The sequence below is a fragment of the Lynx canadensis genome, chromosome C2 (assembly GCF_007474595.2).
Source record: "Lynx canadensis isolate LIC74 chromosome C2, mLynCan4.pri.v2, whole genome shotgun sequence".
In the NCBI taxonomy this organism is placed as follows: domain Eukaryota; kingdom Metazoa; phylum Chordata; class Mammalia; order Carnivora; family Felidae; genus Lynx; species Lynx canadensis.
In genome coordinates this window covers 154,525,263-154,542,756 of record NC_044311.2, presented here as the reverse complement: position 1 = coordinate 154,542,756, position 17,494 = coordinate 154,525,263, and positions in this window count along the sequence as shown.

Below are 17,494 nucleotides of genomic sequence, written 5' to 3'. Positions count from 1 at the left end.
AGAAACTCAAGTGCAGGGCCCAGGAAGCCCCCCACCGCTCCGAGAGCAGTCTGAGAACCGCTGCCCTACTGGCCTTGAGCCATCCGGGGCAGAATGCAGCCTTGAACCTAGACACGCCCATTCCCTTAAGCCTGGTCTTCCTTCCCAACGCTCTGATAATTGGCACTGATAATTGGGCGTCTGAAATTCCTGCTAGCGGTTCACAGGGATCATTCCGGAACCAGCAGGAATTCCCAAGCGCTCTGCCAATGGCCAACTTCCCCTTCCCCATGCAGACAGCTATTAACCTTAAAAATAAAGGTTATTTTACCACCAAAAGATGGGTTTATTTGGGAACAGTAGAGAATTGCACATTGGGACAAGCAAGCTGTGGCAAAAACATACGCAAGTCATTTTACGGAGAAGTTGGAGGAAGTTGGGACGTTTGGGGTTTTTTCAATGTTCATTTCTTTACTTTAAGTTTATTTGGAGACAGAGAAAGGGAGAGCGCAGAGGAGGAGCAGAGAGGGGGAGAGAGAGAATCTGAAGCAGACTCTGCTGCTGTCGGCGCCGAGCCCAACGTGGGGCTTGAATCATGAACCGTGAGATCATGACCTGAGCTGAGATCGAGTGCTGATGCTCAACCCACTGAGACATCCACGCGCCCGGGGAGGAGTTGTTTTGACGCAAGACTGTTGGAAAAGAGCAGGCATTGGGGTGATGGCAGTTTCTCCTTGGCTGAGCTGCAGGGGCGGGGCTTTCCAGTAGGAGATGCGGTGCACACGTGTCTCCCCGCTAGGCGCCCTCCCCCAACTGATGGCTCGGTCCTCTGGGGAGTCTTCCGCTGGGTCTGTGATTGATGACTCTTCCTGTCACTGACCCGGAGTGATGGCCCCCCCTCCTAACCTCCCCAGCTAGCAGCCAAGTCCGCTTTCGTGAGTTTCCCTTTATTCATTTTCGCCGGACCCACACCAACTTCCTCCTTGTCCTCCTGGAGCCCTCTCTGGAGCTGGGCTCACCTGATTTCTCCAGGATAGAAATGGGTGGAAAGTGGAGGCTGAGGTCAAGCAGGCTCCAGAGTGGCCCTCTGTAGATGGAGAGTGACATATCCTTTTGGAAGGGGCTGGCCACCTATCTCCATTCTCCTTAGCTCAGCTCAGAGTCCCAGACAACAAGCTCCCCAAAACTGTGATTAGGAAGGGTCGCCCCCACTCCATCCAAAGACCCAGAACCCACCCCAGCTCCAAGTCCTGGGGTCGGGCAAGCCTAGATGGAAACAAATTCAGTGTGGCTCACCCCGAGAAGGGGAGGAGGCCCCACAATACAACTCTCTGGCTGAAGTCCCCTTGTTCTGCAGGGTCCATTGCTGGGTCCCGGCAGCGCCATCCAGGGTGGCCTGCTGGGAGACGCATACTGTCCCCATAATTAGCGAGGAACGTTTGTGCAGCCACTCATCACCTCTGGGCCTCAGTGCCTTTCTCACTAGGAGGAAGAGTGACACCCTTTCCTGATGGGCTGTGAGCGGGATGGAGGAGGGAATGTGCCATCCGCACACGGAAAAGCGAGAGCAGCCAGGCAGAGACACAAGACTTCACTGCGAGGAGGGATGTGACTTTTTCAAACCACAGGAGGCTCTCCCCAGCCCCCCTTGTTGAGGAATAAAATCAGAAAGCGCCATGGGCGAAAGCGAAAACCAAGTGGAAGCAGCCAACGCCAGGGCCAGGGCCAGGCGAAGGTGCGTGGCGTGTCTGGTGTGCCAAATTTAAGGAGCCGCTCGCGCGCTCGCTCTCAGTGGTGCAAGCGGCTACTTACACTGGCGCCCGGACGCTCCAGGAGCCTCCCTCTCATGACTCCAGTGACTCCTGGTCTGAGATGTTGGTACCTCGCTGTTTCTAATTGGCTCCTTATATGAACTTCCCTGAAGAGCCCAGGGGCTTGTTAGGGGTGAAATTCGGAAATAATAAAATAATAACTCATGTGCACCGTGGAAGTATGTGCTACGTGTCAGCCTGTGAGAATAAGTCACCTTCACAACCATCCTACGAGAGGAGTACGGTTATCACTCCCATGTGACACATGAGAAGACAGAGACCAAGGAATTGGGCCGCCGTTGGGTCCCCTAACTAGGAAGCAGCCAGGAAGTGGGAGAGCTAAGATCACAGTCTAAGGTTTCACTCCCTGTGCTCTAGAATCTTCCCCCACCATCCTAAAATCAACAAGATCCAGCTCCTGTCCTCCAGAAGCTCACAGCCTTCCCCCTGAATTGCTGACGATTCCTTCTCTACCAAAGAAACACTGATTACATTCTCTGAAGTAAGTGTCAAACCCTGAGCCTTTGAGAATTCGCCTTCAGGATCAGAACCTTACTCAGACGTCCCTAAACGCGGCCGGCAATTCTGGTGGCCTGTCCTTCCCCCTAGGCTCCCGGAGACATTCTCCTGCCCTGCCAAGTCCCAACTGTGATGTTCTCTGTCTATGCAGCTGCCCCTGGGAGCTCCTTTCAAGCCTGGGTCGCCCTCAGCTCCTGGGGCTCCCACCATGGCACAGCTGGCCCTGCCCTCTTACTATTGTCTCCTGTGCCCCAAAATAACCTGGCAAAAACACAGCATCCACAAGGAAGCACAGTAGTAGGCAAACAGTCACACTGACCCCACCCCCTGCTGCCAGCACAGCCCAGGGTGCCCAGCGAGCTCCGGATCCCTCTGGTCCTTGTCCAGCCCTCTCTCCAGCTGCCAGCCTGGCCCCGGGCCTGCGGAGGAGAGCTGGTGCTCATGGAAAGCCGTGACGGGCAAGCTTCCACGCCATCACCCCCTACCTCCAATCCAGTGCGTGTCCTCGACTCCCTGCGGGGAGCGGACAGCACCCTGCTTCAGTGCTGCGGGGTCGCCCACCGCAGGGGTGGGGTGGGTGGGGTAGTCCCAACTGCTCAGCTTGGTGTGCCAGACCTGGCCTCACCTGGCTCAGCCCCACCCCCACTGCTTCTTGTAACACCTTGCTCACTACACAGAACTCCTGCGGCTCAGGGGTGCTCCTCCTCCTACCCCTGCACACTGGGCTGCTTTCCAGGTCACAGCCTCCGGCCATCCTTCCCCAGACCCGGTGGACTTGCTTCCCGGGCGCCCCCCTGTTCCCTCCCACCCGCACCCACCCACCTAGCATAGTGTCAGCACACTGCCTTGACCTCTGTGAACGCCCATTTCTGCCCCCAGGTTGTCCACAGGGCAGCTCCGGGCCCGAAGTGTTGCTGTTGTCCTTGGGACCTAGCAGAGTTCGTGGCACATAGCATTTCAACGGATGTTTCTAGAATGAACTAATAAACGAATGAATGGTGAGTCTGAGAACCGGCTCTGATCTTGCAGACCCGGTCCTCAGACGACCTCTGGCGAATTACCCTGAGCATCTCCTCCCTGATCTTCCGTTTCCCAGTCAACTCAGGTTCGGTTTCAGTTTCTTTTCCCCTTCTTGGTTCCCAGAAAAGGAAGTGAAGAGGGAGACTCTAAGATTCTAGGAACTAGAAAGAGAGAGACAGAGAGAGAGGCGGGGGTGGGCGGTGCCGGAGGCGGAGGGGCGGTGCCTGGGGGGCGGAGCTGGAGTCGCGGTGCCGGAGGCGAAGGGGCGGAGTCTGAGGCGGAGGGGCGGTGCCGGAGGCGGAGGGGCGGTGCCAGGGGAGGAAAGCAGGGACCAGGAGGGAGCGGAAACCCAGGCGGTGAGGGCGGTGAGGGAGGCGGAGGGAACCGAGCCGGAGGCGGGGCGGACGGGCGGACGGGCGGACGGGCGGACGGGGTGGGACCGGTGGAGGCTCTGCGGCTGGGATGCCTCGGGGTGCCTCTCGAAGGCCCAGCGCAGCCTGGACACGGTTCTGGCGGTGCCGGGGGAGGGAGATGGGGAGGGGACGGTGACGGAGAGGAGGTTGGGGTTGGGGCGGCGCACGTGAGGCGGCCCCCGAACCGCAGAGGTCGCTGCGCCCACCTCTGACGCCGTCCTTGCCCGGGGGCAGAGCAGTGCGCTCCCGAGCGGCGTCCCTTCTGTGCGGCCCCGGAGCGCAGAGTCCAGGGTACGTTGTCCCTGGCCCCGTTTTTGTTTTCTCCTCCATCGACCCTTGCCATGGATCGGTGCTTCTCAAAGGAGGGCCCAGCAACACTGGTTTCACCTGGAAGCTTGTCAGACCTGCAGGGTCGAGGGCCACCTCAAGATCACTGAATCCATCTGAGTTTCAAGAGGGTTCTCCAGATGATTCGTTTGCAGTTAAAGCGTGAGAACCCGGAGCCTGCAAGGTTGCTATTTATTTGGTCCTTAAGGCCAGGGTCCGATTTTGCCTTCTCCGCGGCCCTCTGCGAGCCAGAGGAGATAGAAACTGAAAAGTCTGGCGAAGCTGAGCTGGTTGGTGGCCCTGGGCCCCGGCTTGGTGTCGTGCGGCCCACCCAGCCTGCAGCCACGGGAAGGCTGGTGGCCTAGCCTTTTCCTGGGATACGGCCAGCTGTCTTCTCTGGCATTCGCCTGGTGATCAGCGCTCTGTGAAAGCTTATCTTTCAGATAAAGGAGGAAACAGCGCCGTGACCTGCCCTCCCAGGACCTTTCCCAGGGAGCTTATGGGAATTGGCACAACCGCTGGAGAATTCCCCCTAATTCTCAAATTCCACCCCAGGCCGCCTCCTTCCTCCTCTGCCTGCAACCAGGCTCAGTGTTTCATAATCTAGAAAGTGGGGTGCTTGCTTCGGCGGCCCGTATATGGTGTAGGAAGTGGAGAGACCCCCAACACAATACCTCTGTTAAAAATGCCACCTTGTGGCTGTGGAGCATTCCCCGGATATTGACCTCCCGCCCCGTAAGATAGCGAGCCAATTTCTTTACACACATGGTCTATAGAAAAAAATCAGTCAGCTAGGAAATGGGGGCTCAGAGAGGTGGGCTCTTGGCCCAAATCACACAGCTAGTGAGAAATGGAAATCCCTTTCCACGCTTTCATGAGCCCTCCTGTTCTTTCTGTTGTCACTGCAGTCACCCGCCAGCCATCACTCATTGCCTCAAAACAGCATCCGCCGCGTGCCAGGTGCCCCAGGTGCCATGATGGAAACAGGCGCGTGCACTGAAGAGTCGTTGCCACACTACCTGTCTTCACACTCACTTGGGCAACCTTAAAAAAAAAGCCATTCAATTCTATTTACAAAATGCCATCCTGATCCTGATAATCCTATAGACCTTCCATGTGGGTTGCCCTGTTGTGGTAAAGTCCCAGCAGGCGACGCGGCAAAGAACTGATGTCTTTGGCCAAAGGCCACCCAGGGCCTGAGGCCTGTCCACAGACAGGAGAGTGAGCTTGGAGCCCGTATCAGTTTCCTGCAGTTGCTATAACAAATTGCCACAAACACAGTGGCTTACAACAACAGAAACTCTCTTACAATTCTGAGGCCACAAGTCCAAGGCCAGTTTCACGGGGCTAAGGTCATGGTGTTGACGGGGTCATGCTCCCTCAAGAGACTCTGGACAGAATCCTTCTGCTCGCCTTGTCCAGCTTCGAGAGCTGCGTTCCTTGCTCTCTTTAGCTCGTGGCCCCTTCCTCCACCTCCAGAGCTGGCAGGGTGGTCCCTTCCGATCTGCTCCTTCTTTGCTTTGCCTCCCTCTCTTGAGGACACCTGTGATGGCGTCTGGGGCCCACGGGGACAACCCAGGGTCACCTTCCAGTCTCAGTCTGTAGTGTCCCCAGACCTACAAAGACCCCTTTCTCCATTTAAAGAACCTGACACCAGAGGAAGGAGGGTGACACTAAGAGAAAACAAGAGCCTTATCTGGGGTCTCAGAATGACACCTGCGAGAGCACCGATCCCAGAGTGACCAGAAAAAGTGTCCCGCTTGGGTAGGGAAAGCAAGGGGGGTTTTGTGAGAAAGAAGAAGAATCACCTATTTAGATAAACCAGAGAAGAGAGAAAACCTGTTAATTCCGTGCTAACCAGCTGAGCAGTTTTCAATCACCGTCTAATCGATTCTTCTCTGCCTGCAACCAGGCTCGGTGTTTCATAGTCTAGAAAGTGGGGTGCTGTCAACACAAACTGTTCCTGGTCTGCATTAGTTAACTCTTTGCTCTTCCTAAAGTTCTATCAGCAGTTTTGTGGTCGAAGGCCAGTCGTTCTACAGGATATGATGAACGGCTGCTTGTGAAACAATTACAGATGCTGGCCTGGTTTGAGAGCTCATTGGTTAGAAAGTGAAAGGGAGCCTCATCATGGAGCCTCTCGTGGGCAGAGATTTTGTACGGGCCCACGTCGCTTTCGCCGGCACCAGGGATTAGAGCCTGGCTATTTGGGGGGCCGTTATGCAGCCCACCATAGAAGCTGGACCAACTCTGTGAGACCTCCCTTCATCCCCCCCCCCCACACACACACACACACGCACAGCCAGAGGCACCTGCCAGGGCCCATGTGAATTCCTGACCCGAAGAAACCGAGAGAGGAAATTTCGGTGGTAAAACTTGGGATAATTTGTTAGGTAACAATAGATAACCCACACACCATGTCACTGAGCATGACCAAAGGGGCATTGGAGGCCCTCCCCCCAACCAGGGGTAGAAACAAGATGGGGAATCCGGATTTGTTTATCCCACCGGGTTGATACCTTTTCATGAATACCCTTCGGCCTCATCACTGCGGCGCTGATGGAAGGGAACACCACCCCCCTCACTGCCGCCCCTGTGAGGAGCATCAGGGGGGGTGTAAAGACGGGGTTGTGGATCCGTGCACCGTCAGCCCAGACTGGGGTTACAGCACGTGTCACCTGCCGGGGCTGTCCTGCAGCACCAGGGCCAGAGAAGGGAAAAGTCTGAGAGATGGACTATACTCACACGGCGGCCAGACCATCCTTCAAAACAGAGCTCTTGCAACAATCTGTTCTCTGCCGTAACCGGCCCCGGGGGCCAGCCTGCTGGAAGTCAGACTTGCGGAAGGCAGACTGTTTCCTACCCACGATCTCGAAAGTGAAGCAATAACCTCTACAGCGACTCGCCCCCAGGTGACCAGGGTTTGCTGAATAACTGACAGCTTCTCTCAAATTGTGTCCCTATTTCTGATTTAGGACCCACCAGAGAAAGCCGAATATATACGCCTAACCGGCCACAGGGGACGTCTGCTTCTAGCTCGCTGCCCTCAGCCCCCACCCAGGGCTCACACGGAGCCTTCTCCCTGCCCGTGAGGCTTTGCCCAAACCCCCCGAGCGACGAGCGACGGTGGCTGACCTCCTCCTCCTCCTCGTCGTCATCAGCTCTCGCTAAATACCTTTGCTCCTTCCCCCTTGGGTGGTCTTCCTCTATATCCGCACTTGTTAGGAACAAAACGCCAGCCCACAGGCGCATTGCAGGAGGAAACGTACGTGTGTGCATATGTGTGCCTGTGTGTGTGAGTGAGTGAGTGACCCCGGGATAAGAAGGAAGAGCAGAGAACATGCCTGTTCCTTTACTCCCGTGTTTTGTGCAACGATGGTTCCCCACGGATGTAGGGGCGGGTGTGGCAACAGGCAAAGCCGGTCTCCGCTGGCTTCTGTCGGCTCAGCTGGACCACATTTCCCAGTCTGCCTTGCAGTCCGGCGAGGCCCTTAGGCCTGAGGCCTGCCTCTGGAATGTGGGAGGAAGCGAGGCACACAGCTCCCGAGCCTGGCTCCTGGAAACTTCCAGAAATCCTCTACACTCTCCCGTTCCTCACCTGCTGGTCAGATGCAGAGGGTCTGGTGGAGACTCGAAGGAGCCGGCGACGGTGGGGCCATGACGTAGAAGGATGCCGGTGGCCCAGGGACAGTGTGGCTCAGAACCCTGCCAGTCGGCCTAGGACATCCCTGATGTGAGCGAGGGGCACGGCCGGGTCGTGGTAAGCTGCGGAGGTCTTGAGGTGCTTGTGGTAGCCGTGAGCTTATTCCGATGGGAACGTGGGCCCCGCACTCAGCCCCACGCTCCGACCTGCTGGGAAGCCAGGTGTGGTGGGCTACCTCTTCAGAAGCCACGTTCAAGGGCTAACCCCCAGAGCCTCTACGGACCTAGAGAGTGCAGAAGAGAGGTGTTTGATGAGCGGGAAGAGTCGCTGGATTTGGGGGACAGGTAGCTCGTAGAAATGGCTTCACTTAATGTTCCTAAAATCCCCCTGAAATTAACTATTGCTTAGCGTGACGAAGAAAATAAAATTAGCCGTAATCCTCCAATCTAGAGATGACCACTGGTAGGAAGCTCGACATTTTTTTAAAACGTGTATTTTTCTGCGCGCCTGGGGGGCTCAGACGGTTGAACGTCCGACTTGGGCTCAGGTCACGATCTCGCGGTTCGTGGGTTCGAGCCCCCGCGTCGGGCTCTGTGCTGACAGCTCAGAGCCTGGAGCCTGCTTCGGAGTCCGTGTCTCCCTCTCTCTCTGCCCCTCCCCTGCTCACCCTCTGTCTCTCTCAAAAGTAAGTAAACATTAAAAAAAATATTTTTTTCCTTATAAAACTTCTCTTCAGGGCTTCACATAGCAATGGGAGCTCATCGCGGCCAGAGAAACAGGACAGATGACAATCAGTATCACGCCAGCTCGTTTCTCCTGGGGGTTGTAAACACGACCGTGGTCAACAGTGGGGAGCAGGTGGCACAGCCAGATTCCTCTGAGAGTGACCAGCTCAGGGACACCGTCTCCAACGACCAAAGTCTGGAGCTAAGCCATAGCAGCTGGTCACCCTCATCATGCATTTGTTCAATAAGATGTCATTCATTGGGGCGCCTGGGTGGCGCAGTCGGTTAAGCGTCCAACTTCAGCCAGGTCACGATCTCGCGGTCCGGGAGTTCGAGCCCCGCGTCGGGCTCTGGGCTGACGGCTCGGAGCCTGGAGCCTGTTTCCGATTCTGTGTCTCCCTCTCTCTCTGCCCCTCCCCCGTTCCTGCTCTGTCTCTCTCTGTCCCAAAAATAAATAAACGTTGAAAAAAAAAAATTAAAAAAAAAAAAAAAGATGTCATTCATTAAGCAGCTACTAGGTAACGAGTGCCGTGTAAGATCCCGGAAATACCAAAGAAGAATATGATACGGACCTCCCCGCTCTGGGGTCTTATAATCTGATGGTGGGGAAGATGAATTAACAAAGAAAGAGAGCAGTATTTGAGAACCCCGTAACTGGGGGGCTGTGGGGCCCAAGGCCCGGAGAGCCATCTCTCCCGACAGAGGGGACCGCCCCGGGCGTGTGTGCCTGTCAGACCCAAACTCTGGTGCTGCGTGCAATCCAGCGAAGGTGGACACGGAAGGCGACAGAGTGCGGCCCCAGATGCGGAGCCACTTCGTGGGCCATCTCACGGTGAATGCACGGCGGGAAACACCCCGAAGCATTGCTGCCCTTTTGTGCATCTGCCCCCTTTAACTGGATGATTTCCAGAGAGCCTGAGCCGGTCAGTTTTCTCCTTAAGGAATCTCCTCTCGGTGGAGGCGTCGCTGGGTTCCTGAAGCAGCCGGGAATAGTGGTCTGTCTCCTGTAGTATCTGCATCGTGGCTTTCTGTAAGGGAGTGCCCGTTCGCTGCAGCATGAAATATTGAATTACGAATGGGATCTGCTTGGCCAGACGTTTGCTGGTTTCCTGGAAGAGGGAGGAAGAAGGGTCAGCCGGAGGGGTCTCGGCCTGTGCTTGCAGGGAAGCCTCGGGATTCTCGGATGAGTGGATGGTTGCCTCGAGAGGTCCCGGTGGTCCCGTCCACCCCACTCCAGTGGTCAGCATCCAACCACGGCAAGGCGCTCTCTGTGCTGCCCCGAACTCTAGGATCAGGCATTCCCTCTGGCACTAAGAACCCACCCTGTAAGCTGGCAAACCCATAGCACGTTCTGGACATCCCAGCCTTCACAGGAGCTCCTCCCCCTCCTCCACCCCCACACCGGCTCCACCTCCCAGAGAGACCTCTGGGCCCCTGGATCCCCTGGCCCCTCCTGGGAGCTGGTCAGGATGTGCTTCAAGGCTCGCCTCGTTCCCTCTCTTCACAGGGATGCCCAGTTTGCCTGGCAGCTGGGCCCCACATCTGGATAACTGCTTTCTATTCTGATGAAGAAAAGGCTTCCAGAGTTGGGCTTCTTTGCGGGTTAAAAGCCACCTTCCGTTCTCTGCACCCCGCGCGGGCGGAGGGTTGGAAACCTTGGAGGTGACTGGGCTACGGGACCTAGGGAAAGGGTTTTTCCTTCCTGTCTTGTGGACTCAGTGAGTTCGAGGCTGCTCCAGACCTGAGTGCCTTCTGAACCTCAAGGAAAACCAAATTATAACGAGTCAAGTTAGTGCTGGTTGTATTTTGCTGAATTCCAATAATAGTGGCTTGGTAATAGATGCATAGCATGAAATATAAAGAACTCTGCGGTTGGAACTGGTTTTGAGTACATGCTTTGCCGCATCAAAAACCTGATTCCGGGGCACCTGGGGGGGCTCAGTCAGTTAAGCTTCAGACTTCAGCTCAGGCCATGATCTCACAGTTCGTGAGTTCAAGCCCCTGTGTGGGGCTCTGTGCTGACCGCTCAGAGCCTGCTTGCGAATCTCTCTCCCTTTCCCTCTCTCTCTGCCCCTCCCCTGCTCTCTCTCATTCTCGCTCTCTCTCTCAAATATAAATAAACTTAAAAAAATTTTTAATAAAGAAAATAAAAACCTGATTCCCGAATTAATTAAAAGTCCCTTGACAGGGTTACCGGTAAACTATAACTGAGATAATATGTGAGTATTTATCACTGCAGAAGGGACTTGATACACAGTAGTGGCCCCTCCCACCTTCTCTCAGTGACACAACTGTCAATCAGAGTGCCCGGCATCTGCTGGGCAAATACCCGTGGCACTGACCTACACTCTTACCAAGAAATACGCACTCGAGCACAACTCGATCTCAGTGATGGGCGAAGTCAAAGACCGATCATTTGAGAAAGACCGTTTCTACTCAAGGTCCCGCACAGGATTGCCCACTGGGTTAAAAACCTCTTCCCGGACTCTGTTCAGAACCACGAGGTAAATCTGGTCTTGACAAAACCAGCTGTTCCATATTCCAAACTGAAGTCGGACTCGATTTTCTGCTGCCTCTGCTTGTTTCGTTTTCATGTCTTCAACTTTGTCCTGGTTGGATAAGAAAAAAAAAACATGTTCCTTCTTTTCTCACCCTTGTTTAAACATCGTAGGAGGCACTATTGTGTTGAGATGGAATTAAACACAATTTAAGTCAGAGAAGGCCTGGGATTTTACATGGTGACTTTAAGAAGGCCCTCGGCAGCCCGTGCTGCTGTCCTCATCCGTCGTGTCCTCTGTCCCTTGCAGGTCCTGCCCTCTCCACGGCCGTGGGGCCTCCTCTCCAGCCTGGAGAAATGATGATCCAGGACCAGGCCTGTCCCCCCACCCCTGGTGAGGCACCCGGGGGCTCAGACACAGCCCCTAGGAACGGTGGAGCGGTCATAAGTCAGGTATCATTTTTACCAACTGGCCAAAGAGGTAAAAGACAGTCAGTTGTTGTGGGAAAATGGCAGAAATCCTTTTTCCTGCTCACCTGAGTTGTGGAATGAGATTCAGACCCACCGACCCAGGCCTGGGCAGAAGAGGGTTTTTATCTAGAGCGCAGAAGGAAGCTGGACATCCCTGGCACCCCATTACTGAGAGGGGGATCAGAGTTGTTGAAGGGGGAACCCACACGGCTGTGGCAGTATAAGTCCAACTTATAAAGATTTTGGAATAGGACTAGTGGACAATTCTGTCTTTGTAGTAAAGATTCAAAGAACGGGTCAGACAGCAGGCACAGTCATGTATTCAGAGGATCAGCACCAAGCCTACGTCATCCTGTGCTGCAGAAGATAATGCAGAAATGACAACTCGGCCGGGTGCTTCCTTCCATCTCTCCCGGGGAGCACGAACTAAGTCCTGAGCAGGTGCAAAACGGCAGGTGCTCCTGGAGCGGCCGGCCCAGCAAGCCCGCAGCTATAACCTTGGCCTCAAGTTTAAAACAATGTTTTTTTAATATTTATTTATTTTTGAGAGATAGAGATACAGAGTGTGAGCAGGTAAGGGGCAGAGAGAGAGACATACACACAGCCTCTGAAGCAGGCTCCAGGCCCCGAGCTGTCAGCCCAGAGCCTGATGCGGGGCTCGAACTCACGAACCGGGAGATCATGACCTGAGCCGAAGTCGGACGCTCAACTGACTGAGCCACCCAGGCGCCCCCGTGGATGATATTTCTAACTGCAATACCAAACAAACCACCGTGGTGAATTCTATAAATTCCCCAGACATTTTAAAGATAGGAACTTTTTTAAATTTAAGTCTGGCTTACCCACTGTACCCTAAGGCAATGTTTCTAAATGGAGATTTTTTTCTTTTCTTTCTTTAAAAAAATTTTTAATGTTTATTTATTTTTGAGAGAGAGAGAGAGAGAGAGCATGAGCAGGGGAGGGACAGAGAGAGAGGGAGACACAGAATCCAAAGCAGGCTCCAGGCTCTGAGCTGTCAACACACGGGGCTCGAACCCACAAACCATGAGATCATGACCTGAGCTGAAGTCGGACACTTAACGGACTGAGCCACCCAGGTGCCCCGAACGGAGGTTTTTTTCATAATGAGAAAAAATTTATGATCTGATAATGCTAATTTAAAGAAAACTGACTTTTTTTTTTTTTTTAATTTTCAAGTAGATTGCGTGCCCAGCGTGGAGCCCGATGTGGGGCTTGAACTCACGACCCTGAGATCAAGACCTGAGCTGAGATCAAGAGTTGGATGCCTAACTGACCGAGCCACCCAGACGCCCCGAGGAAAACTGACGTTTAGGAAACCAAATTGTTATTCTATGAAAATACATCTCAGTTGAGGGTATTCACCCTGAGAGAGAAGCTGAGTGTTTGTAACTCGTAGAAAGCACTGGATTCGTTCAATGGAAACAGAAACCTATTATTACAGCACTTGCAGATCTCCCGAGAACACATCCAGACACGAAGAGTGCTGGTTTTATTACGTGCTAAAACAAAGATACAATGCACGCGTGTGCGCGCGCGCACACACACACACACACACACACACACACACGAACACCCTCCTGGCATCAGGGCTATAGCAGAATGAAAGTTGGAACTTCCCCAGGCAAAGCAAGGACACTCTTATCAAACCACTGACCCGTGTGCTCGCTTCGGCAGCACACACGAAACCACTGACCTCTTTGGTCGGTCGTGCACTAGGGGTGAAGACAAGAAGGGAAGAGAAGTCAGTCGAACTGTCCAGCCTCAAAACGAAGAAGCCGGAGAAAGTTGGAGGCGGTGGAATTGTCTCCTGGTGCGGGCGGGGCTCCACGTTGGTGGCTGGGAAGCAGTCGGAGTCTCTTGCGTGGGCATGTTCATCTGTCTGCACGCTTCGTACGTGCCAGAAGTAAACATGACACCGTGTTTAGGCGGAGCCTCGTCCTAGGACTTGCCGTTTGGGGTACTGGCTGTAAGTGTGAGAACCCAGTTTTTAAACTCCTCCCTGATTTTGTTGTCTAAGCAGGTCTCGTTCTGCCTTATGACTTCTTCTCCTAACTTTCCGAGGTCCTGATTAAACACCTTACTTTTCCGAAAATGAGAGAGAGTCATCGATCTGAGTGTAACCGCATTAAAGAGCTGGGACCCGCCTGGGGCAGCAGCGTGTGGTGTTGGGCTGGGGGCCGCGAGAGGATCCCATCGGCCACCCAACCGTCCCATCTCTCAGGCAAGACAAATGGAGGGGAGCTCCTGCGTAACGGGGCGGCCAGCACGCCACAGGCAGGGACGCGAGGAGGGCCATCTCAGGATGCGCTGGGCCACCAGGAAGGATGCGGCCGTCTAAAGGGAGCGGGTGACAGAGAAGCCAGTTTCTGTGCCTGTCACCTGGAGTCCCCGGGAATCCTCATGGATCAGAAAGAACACTTTATCCGCTTCATTGCTGGGGATGCCGCCTCCACACAGGTGCGGCCTCTCTGTCGCCCTCCGGTGGCTCTCCCTTATTTGCTTTTCTAACGACGGGAGTGATTTCTGAACAAAACAATAGCGAACGATGACACTCCGCAGCTTGATGGAATTGGCCGACAGATTTCTTCGATACGTGGGCCGAATCCCCTGTGACAGCATTCGAGGGGGTCCGGAATTTCCATTTTTGTGCGAAGTTCGCTAAGACGGGCCCCTGTTGTGGCGCCTGGGTGGCTCAGCTGGTTAAGTGTCCAATGCTTGACATGGGCTCAGGTTATGATCTCGCGGATTCGTGAGATCGAGCCCCGTGTTGGCCTCTGCACTGACAGTGTGGAGCCTGCTTGGGATTCTCTTTCTCCCTCTCTCTCTCTCTCTCCCTCGTCTCCACCTTCTCTCTGTCTCAAAATAAACATTTGTTTGGGGCGCCTGGGTGGCGCAGTCGGTTAAGCGTCCGACTTCAGCCAGGTCACGATCTCGCGGTCCGTGAGTTTGAGCCCCGCGTCGGGCTCTGGGCTGACGGCTCGGAGCCCGGAGCCTGTTTCCGATTCTGTGCCTCCCTCTCTCTCTCTGCCCCTCCCCCGTTCATGCTCTGTCTCTCTCTGTCCCAAAAATAAATAAAAAATGTTGAAAGAAAAATTAAAAAAAAAAAGTAAACATTTGTAAAAAATGTTTAAGTTTAAGATGGACACCTGTTAAAGAGCCCAAGGATGGCTTTGCATGCAATACAGCTCGAATGACCCTGTGTGCAGTTTTGTTATGTCACTGGAGTGGGGAAGTGCCAAGAAGCGGCCGGGCTTGGGTTTGGCTTCGCGCTTTGTATTTAGAGAACAAGTACACTTGAAAATAACGTAAGCTTTCTTTACGAAAATGCTCTGTCAGTGATAATTTGAGTGTTATAAACTGATAAATGGCGCTTTGGTAGGAGACGTGACCTGGATATTGGTGGCAGGCGGGGTACAGTCCTAACCAATCAACGATGGCGATGATAATGAAGGGGAGGAGAAGGAAGGACACAGAGAGGCACCACAGAGGGTTGTCTTTGGGCCAAGCACCCTCCACATCTCAGTTAAGCGCCCCCCCCCTCCAACTGCAGGACAAAGTACATGGCTTGGTTGCTTCTCTGTTTTACAAGAGAGGAATCTAAGGCTCAGAGAGGCTAATTGCCAGATACCGTCACGGAGCGAGTCAGTGGTGGAGGGTCCCAGGGCACACCCAGCTCACCGCCTCCGCAGCCCGTGCAGGTAGACACGGATGCCTGAGTGCCCAGCGGGCCCAGCCTCTGCCTCGGCGAATGAGGTCCCCGAGCCAGGCGGGAGGAGTGTGTTGGGGTCTAGAGGCAGTTTGTGGATTAGCGTACGGAGGCCTCGTAAAATGCGGACGACGTTGGATGACACCGGGAAGTCATAAGGTCTCACAGGTGCTTTGGGGGGGGAGGGGCAGTTTGAATCTGTAGTCGGAAATGTATGAGATTGTTTCCTGATCCTTCAAATCATCATTATCATAATCGTTATGAATTTTTAAAAATTAACTTAAAATATCACAAATGTAAAATGAAAGTTTGAACGTAGACGATTTAAATATTGAGAAATGTACTATCAAAAACGGCTATCAAAATGCAACGTCTTTTTGCAAAACACCAAGGTTTTTGTCAGTTCGACAAGGTTGTGTCTTTTAGACAGGGATACGTCTTTCGAAGCCCTCTTCTGTGAACTGAGGGGCATCCCACTAGAGTTGGGGTTCCTCAAGGTATGTTCCCTGAATCACCTGGGAAGTTAGAAGGGCAAACTCATTGCCCCCTCATCCCCCCGATTTATTGACCCAGAAACTTGGATTGGGACCCAGGAATCTGAATTTAAATAAACTTTCCAGGTGATTCTTTTTTTTTAATTTTTTCAGTGTTTACTAATTTTTGAGTGACAGAGACAGAGCATGAGCAGGGGAGGAGCAGAGAGAGAGGGAGACACAGAATCCGAAACAGGCTCCAGGCTCCGAGCCGTCAGCACAGAGCCTGACGCGGGGCTCGAACTCAGATCAACTGGTGCTTAACTGACTGAGCCGCCCAGTCACCCCCAGGTGATTCTTGTGCACATTGCAGTTGGAGAACCACTGGCTTCTTTCTTCCAACTCAATGTTCTTGGGAGTACATGTTTCCTGGCTCAGAAGAATTCGTTGCTTTTGTCTGACAGGCTGGGAAAATAACTGGCTGTTTCACTGTCAAGGTCGACAAAGTGTGAACCTGTTGCAAAAGGATACATTTGCTGAGTCAGTGTTCATTCCTTTTGCCCTCCTAAATGGTTTATAGTTTTCTTCCTTCCCTTCTTGATTCCCAGATTGATCGGCTCTTCGTTTCGACATTAGGCAGTTGTTACTTCCAGTTTCGGAAGCTCCCCTGTGAGCCCCTGGCCACGAGCGATTTGGTTTTCAGAACGTGCTTGTTTCTTGGCTTGTGTGGGCAGCTCAGTGGGGTGTCTCAACCACCTCAGGACGGAGTGCCTTGGGTAGGCTGTAACTTTTGTAACTTGCAGCTCAACCCGTTGAAACTCAACCCGTTGACTCACACTGACAAGGCAACGTGAGCCCATGGGTAAGTCTTCCTGCCAGACGGGGCACCGTGGCCTTTCCTTCCTCCCAGGAGAGCTCGGAAACAAGAAACAAGACGGAGCACAAGGGCATTCACGAGGGACCCTGGTGTTAATGCTCAGGGAAACCTTGCTGCAAGGGAGTCGGGAAGCCAGAAGGGGGAGCTCTCCCGCCATACCACTGTCCAAGAAGTGTCCCTTACAGACCCGGCAGAAGACTCCTCAACAGGAATCATCAACTGTAGGCCCCAACAGGAAGAGACGTGCACGGCATCCCCTACAAGCGACCAACCACCCCTGCAGCTCAGCCAGGGAAAAGCCGTCAGCACCCTGAACGCGTGCTTTTCTCCAATGGACTGAGTTCAAAACAACCCAACTTTCTCCTTCTTCTGTATAAAATAAAATTCTTCTGCTTTGTTCGTGGGACTTGCCTATGGTTTTGCCATGGCTTTTTACCTCCCAAATTGCAATTCTCTGTCATTCCCAAATAAATCCATTTTTGCTGAGAAATAACTATTTTATTTCTAAGGCCAACAACCTATATGAGTGATCATTTTGCCAATTCTGGGCTTTATAAGGGGGTCGGTAAGCTCACCTCCCCAGGATGACACATGCCTTCAGAAAAGCCAGGTAGTGCATTAGGGCGACAGTTGCTAATTACAGAGTGGGCCCAAACAATGGATCAGAACAGTGAGCCCAGAAATAAACCCACACACGTGCAGTTAGCTGGTTTTTGATGGCGGGGCGGGGGCGGGGGGGGGTGTCCAAGAATACACCACGGGGAAAGGACAGTCTCTTCACCAAATGATGATGGAAAACTGGAGATCTACATGCAAAAGAATGCAACTTACACTATACACAAAAGTCAGCTGAAAATTGATCAAAGGCTTGAATGTAAGACCTGAGATGGTAAAACTCCTACAAGAAAACATAGGCCGAAATCTTCACGATATTGGTCTTAGAAATTATTTCATGAATATGATACCAAAAGCACTGGCCACCAAAGCAAAAACAGATAAGCTGGACTACAGC